Genomic DNA, 7,345 nt, shown 5'->3' with positions numbered 1-7,345 from the left:
CCATGACACTGGTGGCCCCCCGAGGCTCGTGCCTGGGAGGTCTCGCCGACCCGCACGGAGCCGCATCGGGAGCCGTCCCTAGAGCAGGCCTCAGAGATGGAGGCGCCGCCGGCCGTGCAGCCGGTTGTGGTTGAGGACGTGCTAAGTCCGACGTCCGACCAGGGGTGCCGGCCTAGTGTGAGGCTGGGGGCTGTGATGACCGGGCCCTGGTTAATTTGTCGGCGCGGCCGAACCCGGCAACGCGTGGAGTGTCTGGCATCGGCGGGGCCGGCCGGACGGGCCCATCGATGTCATCCGTGTTGGAGGAGTGGGCGAAGCTGAGCCGTGCCCCGGGAGCGACGGGGGCAAGTTCTTCGGTCGGCGGGCAGGCCATCGTGCCGGCCGGTGCGACAGATATGATGGTGACGTACCACCACGGGATAGCCGGCTTTGGCCAGTCGACGGTGAGTAACTTCCAGCTGGTGGAGAGGGCGGTTCAGATAAGCATTGTAAATTCTTTCTTGCATGCTTTTTAGTGGGGGCGTGCAAGCGCACCCACTGGGTGTAGTCCTTGAGATTCGGGCCAGCTGTGGGGCTGCATGGCAACCGGGCCAAATCTTCTTTTGTCTTCTAATCTTCTCCCGTGGTTTCTTCATAGGAGAACATAGCGAAGCGTGACATGATCTTTAAGGAGGCGGCCACGCTATGTATGCTCAACAAGAACTCTTAATTAAAGGTCCTGAAGGAGCTCGACCTCCGCACGACCGAGTTGTAGAAGGCGAGAGGTACGTCTTTGAGTTGGTGGGTGGGCGCGAGTGCATCCACTGGGTGTAGTCCCCGAGATTCGGGCCGGCTGCGCAACAGCCGGGCCAAATCTTCCTTGCTTTTGATGTCTTCTTGTCGAGACGACTGCTGACTGGTGCTTTAATGCATAAGGGGCCATCCCCGTGGCCGAGGCGGCAGAGTTGCGCCGCCCGCTCACGGATCTCTTGGACAAGGGCGACGAGGTCGTGAGTGACGGCGACTGGATGGGGAGGGAGCTCGAGGCCGAGCGGGGTCCTTAGAGCAGTTGAAGACTGCCCACGCGGCGGAGGTGGTGCGGCTCACCGACGCGCTCCAGCATGAGGCGTCAGTGAAGAAGGCGGCATCGCGAGCGTCATCCATGAGCGGTCAGGAGGCATAGACCCTCCGCGCCGAGGTTGCCTGGCTTGGAGAGGATCTCCGCATGGCGGAGGCCGCCAAGGTGAGGGCGGAGCGAGAGGCGGCCGCCGCGCTCAAGCTCTTCCATGAAGTCAATGAGATCTTCTTCGAGAAGCGTCTTGTTCTTTTGTTGGTTATGTTTGGTAGCCGGTCGCCGGCAGCCATCGGCCGGCGCCGGCCTTAGCTTATTATCTTGAGTCTTATCGTCTTTTGTCGGTCCAGCTCGTTTCCTGGAGACCCAGCCGCGGGCGGAGCAGGCCGTGGCGGAGCACCAATAAAAACTGCGTCGGGAGGGATGCGAGGTGGATGAGGATGCCAGATGGGCGATGGAGGAGGTAGCCCTTGCCTGCGAGGTCCAGCTGAAGTATGCGCAGGCGGTCTATGAGCGGCTCCGGGCGTTGGGCGAGGGCCTCGTCCAAGCTCCGTGGCCCAACCAGGCGGCATAGATTCCCGCCAGCTAGGTGGCGCGGTGGCTTGAGCACGCCTTGGGCCAGTTCGACGCGTGGAGGGTGTCGGCGGCTGGGGCGGCGCCCAGATGGCATTGGCCTTTGCCATTTCCTGGTACCCAGGCATCAACCTGGGCCAATTGGCCACCATGCGGCGGAGGCGCGGGCGGACTTGGCGGGACGCGATGAAGCCATTGGCCTTCGGGCCAACGAGCTTGCCAGTTATGCATCACCGTATGCGTACTACACGGGGTTGAAGACGATGCGCCCATCCCGGAGGACGAGTACGACATCCCCGTCGGCTACAATGACAAGGAGGTCGGATCGAGCTCAGGGGAGCCTACTGTCGACGACGTGGTTAGCGAGGTGGACGCTGGCAGAGCCGCCGTCTGGCGACACCGAGGCGGGCAAGAAGACTCCGTTGCCTAGCGACGTGAATATGCCCCATCAAGAGACCCCACCAGCTCGCGACCTGGAGGTCAGCCAACACACTCCACCGGTCGACGACTCAGGCATGGGCCAGACGCCCATGCCGGCTGGCGACAAGAACGTGGACCAGCAGCCGCCAGTAGTGTAAATCTTTTTGCTTCCTACTCTTTTTCAGCTCTTGAACTTTGTTATGAACAAGTCCACCCACTGGGGGTGTAAGTTTGATGTAATACACTCTCGGCCTTGAGCCGCTATCTTTATTTAAGCACTTCAGTTATTTTTAACTTGTTGGTTGCCATCTGCCGGCCCGTTCGGCACTTCCCTTGCCTTAGTCGTTCTCCCATGTGCCCTTCTCCCTTTGCCTTTTTTCCTACCGGCGAGCCAACTTGCGGATTGTGACCTGGCGAGGAGTGGGCTGTGCGAGGGTAGGGTGTTGGTACTTCAGGCTCTTGCAAGTTTGGTTTTGAACGAACAACTTAGAACGGCCGGACCCGGCCCGCCCCTTCTTGATTTTTCCTATCCGCTAGCCCATTTGCTTGTGTGCCCACCGGCCGGACAACCAGGTTGTGGTATGTAGAGGGCAAGGGTTAGGCCATGTGGGAGGTGGTATAGTACTTTGCTGATACGGGCATGGATTGGGTGGGCCGGTCCGGGGGCGGCTGATGAAAGAAGATAATAACCATGCCATAGATAGGAATGGAAAGGCAGTCCCCGAGTCCTGCTCGAGGGTGCTGGTTCTTCATTGATTTTCTCAAAAGGAGGCGATACATACATACACTTCCTTCAACTATAAAAATGGCAGAGGAGCTCCGCATTCCACGGGCGCTCCATCTCGGAGTCGGAGGTGTCCTTCTTGTTCTTTCTTGGCTTCTGCACATCGATCAGGTAGTAGGCGTTGTTGCTCAATGCTTTGCTGATGATGAAAGGACCTTCCATGGGGCGGAAAGCTTGTGCTGGCTGACTATTTGTTGGATCAGCCGAAGCACTAGGCCGCCCTCTCGGAAAGAGAGGGGCTGGACCCGACGGTTGTGGTAGTGTCGGAGGCCCTGCTGGTATATGGATGATCTGGACAACACCAGCTCGCGTGCCTCCTAGAGGAGGTCGACACCGTCTTCTCGGGTTTCTTTGGTGTCAGCCTCTGTGCAGAGGGTGACTCGCAGCAAGTCGAACTCAATGTCCGTGAAGATGATTGCTTCGGCCCCCTATACTAGGAAGAAGGGGGTGAAGCCGGTCAACCGGTTGGTCGTGATCCGTAGGATCCATAGTATAGCCGGCAGTTCCTCGACCCACACACCGGCCGAGCGCTCCAACGGTTCGACTAGCCAGGGCTTTAGGCCGACCAGGATGAGGCCGTTGGCCTGCTTTGCCTGACCTTTTGACTCTGGGTGGGTTACGGACGTGATGTCGACCGGATTCCCTGTGCGTCGCAGCAACAAGCGAGCACGCCCTTGGAGAAGTTGGTTCCATTGTCGGTGATGATGATGTTGCGGAGGCCGTAGCGGACGGCGATATCCTTGATGAACATGACAATCGTCAGTCCGTCAAGCTTCTTAATTGGCCTAGCCACGATCAACTTCGTGAATTTTTTGACGGCCACCAGGAGGTGCGTCACGCCCCCTCGGGTAGTCTTGATCGGGCCCACCTTGTCTAGGCCCTAGACGACAAACGGCCATGTGAGTGGGATGGTTTGAAGGGCTGCGGCTGGCTGGTGGCTTCGTGCCTTGAAGGGCTTCTAGCAGTTGCACTTGTCGACCGACTCTTTGGCGTCCTTGAGGGCAGAGGACCAGTAGAACCCGTGGCAGAACGACTTTTCCTTGAGGGAAACTTTGACCATTTAAATCTTTTTATTTACAAGTCCAAATCACTTGATTCTTTTTGCATTGAGTTGGTATTGAGTTTCTCTACAATCTGGTAAATTTTTGTATTTTTCTCATACTCATAGAATTTATGGTTAATAAAGAGGTATTAAATGAATTTTCTTTTCTTTTGGCTATTTCAAATAAATTTCAGAGGGAAACTTTGGAGAACAGGAGTGTTTGAACAACCCCACTGATCAAGGCAAGCCATTATATCCATGTGGTGTAGTATTGCATAGCATAGCATACTTTCATGCATGATGATCATTCATTTGATATTAGCAAATGCTTAGTAAATTAATAATGATAATTATTTAATTGCTGTCATAATTCTCCAAGTTGATAACAACTTAGTGGTTGACATAGAGTCACCTGTCCGGGCTTTATTGTACAACCACATCTTGCCGATATGGGACGACCGTGACTTGAGCTGTTCGCGTGATCGCTCTCACCGGTACCTCCAAAGAGGGAGGGTTATGCACGCGAGCTACCCTGATCAGGTAGGCGGTGATAACACTGTGAGCCCAGTTGAGTTGTTAGGGCCCGTCCCCGGTTGGGACAGTTTAGTTTGGCCACGACGGTGGCAGGTGTCATGAAGACAAATGGCCACCCAGGGCAAGACTCCAGAGGAGAGTGGTTGCCGGTGGTACGTGTTGGGGAACGTCGCATGGGATTTTTTTTCCTACGCGCACGAAGACCTATCATGGTGATGTCCATCTATGAGAGGGGATTTCCGATCTACGTACCCTTGTAGGCCGCACAGCAGAAGCGTTAGTGAACGCGGTTGATGTAGTGGAACGTCCTCACGTCCCTCGATCCGCCCCGCGAACCGTCCCACGAACTGTCCCGCGATCCGTCCCACGATCCGGTCCGATCTAGTGCCGAACGGACGGCACCTCCGCGTTCAGCACACGTACAGCTCGACGATGATCTCGGCCTTCTTGATCCAGCAAGAGAGACGGAGAGGTAGATGAGTTCTCCGGCAGCGTGACGGCGCTCCGGAGGTTGGTGGTGATCTAATCTCAGCAGGGCTCCGCCCGAGCTCTGCAGAAACGCGATCTAGAGGTAAAACCGTGGAGGTATGTGGTCGGGCTGCCGTGGCAAAAGTTGTCTCAAATCAGCCCTAAAACCCCACTATATATAGGAGGGAGGGAGGGGAGGAGGCAGCCTCAAAACCTAAAGGTTTGGCCGAAATTGGAGGTGGAGGAGTCCTACTCCAATCCTACTTGGAGTAGGATTCCACCTTCCCACTTGGAAACTCTTTCCACCTTTTGTTTTTTCCCTTCTCAAACCTTATGGGCCTCAGTGGGAACTTATTCCAGCCCACTAGGGGCTGGTTTATCTCTTCCCATAGCCCATGAGACCCCTTGGGGCATGACACCCCTCCTGATGGTCCCCGGCACCCCTCCCGACACTCCCAGTACACTACCAATGAGCCCGAAACTTTTCCGGTAATGCACGAAAACCTTCCGGTAACCAAATGACTCAAATACGCATAAAACAACGTCGAACCTTAAGTGTGCAGACCCTGCGGGTTCGAGAACTATGTATACATGACCCGAGAGACTCCTCGATCAATATCCAATAGCGGGACCTGGATGCCCATATTGGATCCTACATATTCTACGAAGATCTTATCGTTTGGACCTCAGTGCCAAGGATTCATATAATCCCGTACGTAATTCCCTTTGTCCTTCGGTATGTTACTTGCCTGAGATTTTATCGTCAGTATCCGCATACCTATTTCAATCTCGTTTACCGGCAAGTCTCTTTACTCGTTCCGTAATACAAGATCCCGCAACTTACACTAAGTCACATTGCTTGCAAGGCTTGTGTGTGATGTTGTATTACCGAGTGGACCCCGAGATACCTCTCCGTCATACGGAGTGACAAATCCCAGTCTTGATCCATACTAACTCAACGAACACCTTCGGAGATACCTGTAGAGCATCTTTATAGTCACCCAGTTACGTTGCGACGTTTGATACACACAAAGCATTCCTCCGGTGTCAGTGAGTTATATGATCTCATGGTCATAGGAACAAATACTTGACACGCAGAAAACAGTAGCAACAAAATGACACGATCAACATGCTACGTCTATTAGTTTGGGTCTAGTCCATCACATGATTCTCCTAATGATGTGATCCCGTTATCAGGTAACAACACTTGCCTATGGCCAGGAAACCTTGACCATCTTTGATCAACGAGCTAGTCAACTAGAGGCTTACTAGGGACAGTGTTTTGCCTATGTGTCCACATAAGTATTGTCTTTCCAATCAATACAATTATAGCATGGATAATAAACGATTATCATGAACAAAGAAATATGATAATAACTAATTATTATTGCCTCTAGGGCATATTTCCAATAGTCTCCCACTTGCACTAGTCAATAATCTAGTTCACATCACCATGTGATTTCAACGAATCGAACACCCATATAGTTCTGGGGTCTAATCACGTCTTGCTCGTGAGAGAGGTTTTAGTCAACGGTTCTGAAACTTTCAGATCCGTGCGTTCTTTACAAATATTTATGTCATCTTATAGATGCTGCTACTATGTGCTATTCGGAAATACTCCAAATATCTACTCTACTATACGAATCTGTTTCACTACTCATAGTTATTCGGATTAGTGTCAAAGGTTGCATCGACGTAACCCTTTACGACGAACTTTTTAACCACCTCCATAATCGAGAAAAATTCCTTAGTCCATCAGTTACTAAGGATAAATTTTGACCGCTGCTAGTGATTCAATCATGGATCACTCTCTGTACCTCTCAACAGACTTTGAGTCAAGGCACACATCAGGTGCGGTACCCATCATGGCATACTTCAGATTCTACGACCAAGGCATAGAAGATGACCTTCGTCTATTCTCTTTATTCTGCCGGGGTCGGGTGTTTAGTCTTACTCAAATTCACACCTTACAACGCAACCAAGAACTCCTTATTTGCTCATCTATTTTGAACTCCTTCAAAAACTTGTCAAGGCATGCATCTTGTTGAAACTTCTATCAACCACTTTCGATCTATCTCCATAGATCTTTGATGCTCAACGTTCAAGTAGCGCAATCCAGGCATTCCTTTGAAAACTCCTTTAAAACAACCTTGTATGCTTTACAGAAATTCTACATTACTTCTGATCCACAATATGTCAACCACATATACTTATCAGAAATTCTATAGTGCTCCCACTCACTTCTTTGGAAATACAAGTTTCTCATAAACCTTGTACAAACCCAAAATCTTTGATCATCTCATCAAAGTGTATATTCCAACTCCGAGATGCTTGCACCAGTCCATTGAAGGATCGCTGGAGCTTGCATACTTGCTAGTGTCTTTAGGATTGACAAAACCTCCTGGTTGTATCACATACAATGTTTGCTCAAGGAAACCGTTGAGGAAACAATGTTTTGACATCCTATATGCAA

This window comes from Hordeum vulgare, chromosome 7H, assembly GCF_904849725.1.
Source record: "Hordeum vulgare subsp. vulgare chromosome 7H, MorexV3_pseudomolecules_assembly, whole genome shotgun sequence".
NCBI classification, from domain to species: Eukaryota; Viridiplantae; Streptophyta; class Magnoliopsida; order Poales; family Poaceae; genus Hordeum; species Hordeum vulgare.
This window is presented reverse-complemented; position numbering follows the sequence as displayed.